This window comes from Nannospalax galili, unplaced genomic scaffold (genome assembly GCF_000622305.1).
Source record: "Nannospalax galili isolate Female #2095 unplaced genomic scaffold, S.galili_v1.0 scaffold2049, whole genome shotgun sequence".
Taxonomy (NCBI): Eukaryota; Metazoa; Chordata; class Mammalia; order Rodentia; family Spalacidae; genus Nannospalax; species Nannospalax galili.
In genome coordinates this window covers 268,140-269,878 of record NW_008360170.1, presented here as the reverse complement: position 1 = coordinate 269,878, position 1,739 = coordinate 268,140, and positions in this window count along the sequence as shown.

Below are 1,739 nucleotides of genomic sequence, written 5' to 3'. Positions count from 1 at the left end.
GTAGATATTTTGTGTGATTCTGTTCTAATCAGAGTGTTTGGGTGACAGACAGTGGGCAGTTTGCATATATACATATATTCCGTGACTCTTGCCACACGATGCCCTGTGCAACTTCAGGATTCTGCGAGCAAAAAGGCTATCAGCAGATGAGGCCTTATATTAGCTATTTTTCTCATTATTTTGGCAAAAGATCTGACAGAAACAACTTAGAGGAGGACTTACTTTTATTCACAGATGCATGGTGGGAAGACATGGCAGCTTATGTGGCCATAGGATGAGCTGTTGGCTTCTGTCTGTAGTAGCAGGAGTACATAGCACCTTGCTCATGTCTCAGCAGATGAAATCAGGGCCAGAAATTGATCAGGCTTAAGGCTTACTCCAAGTCACTTACTTCCTTTAGCCAGGCCATGCCTCTTAGGGGTTCCACAGCCTCCCAAAACAGCACTGCCAGCTGGAGATCACATGGTCAAGCACAGGAGCCTTTAAGGGCACATAAACGAATCTGCTCTATACAGCCAGCAGGGATTGCAGCTTGTTGAATTCCTGTGGAGAAATTGCCCTGACCAAAAAGCTGGTCATAGTTCCAATCTATAAATCCAGGTTGTGGATCCTGCCCTGGTTGAGGTTTTAGCTGCTGATTATGAGTTTCATTCCTTTTAGCCTGCATTAGGCACTCATCTCTAAATAAGGCTTCCCATTGTACAAATAATGGACTGGGGAGAGTAGATCTACAGATGTCCCTCCAATCCTGAGGAAGCAGGTTAGTATTAAATGTTTGTAATATAGATTTAGTCCAAGGAGCATGAATGCCATCTTCCCGCACAGCCTGGTGCAATTCTTTAAGTTCAGCAGCTGGGAGTGGGTACCAGGCTAGGGGGCATTGTCTGGTTATTTGTAAGTTGACAGGAAAAGCCTCTACCGGTGGGTTTTGGGGGTCCTGAGACCGCTGAGGCTGGAAATTTTGAGGCTGGCAGCTTTCACTGTCTCTAAGGTTACACAGCTGCTCTGAGGCTGGGCGTGTCTCCACAGGGGGTGGAGGCAGCCAAGGTGGAGGGGGAGGAGGGGAATTTACCTGAGAATCTTTGGTAGCTTTTGAAATTTGGGCATTAGTATCTGGGCTTGTTGAATCAGCAAGAGAGGGGCGAGGATTAATTTTACTGATGGGTGGATTTTGTCTGGCTTGGTCAGATTTTATTTTTGAAGCTGTTGAATCTGCTACTGGGCAGTTTTTAGGGTCTTTTTTATCATCTAAAACCTCTCTTTTATTATTTTCTGGCGTCTGTAAGCTCTCTTCAATTTTAGGTGGGTTTTTTAAGCATTGCTGGATGGCTGCCATTATCGGGAAAAAGGAAAGAGGAAAATCATGCTTTTCTTGGGCTTCTTTCTTATAAGCCAAATGTGCAAGAAAGTTCCACACCTCAGGATCAGATATGTCTGCTGATAAGATCCAGGGTGCAAATTGATACACCTCATTCCAAAATTTTAAGCTTTCTTCTTTTGAAATTTTTAATCCTCTAGATTTAAGCAAGTTTTAAGAGAATGAATCTGGCGCTTCCTCTGGCGCGATGCCGAGTTCCCCATTGTAAAGAGAAGGTGTTTTTACAGCAATTGGACACTAGAGGGCAAGTTACAAGCCCCTAGCTTTGTAGAAAAAAAAGTTGTAGTTTTAAATCTTTTGTTCTGGAAGCCGCTTTTGAGCTGCAGGCTGTTCGGCAGGGGTTAGCTAATTTGAATTTTCA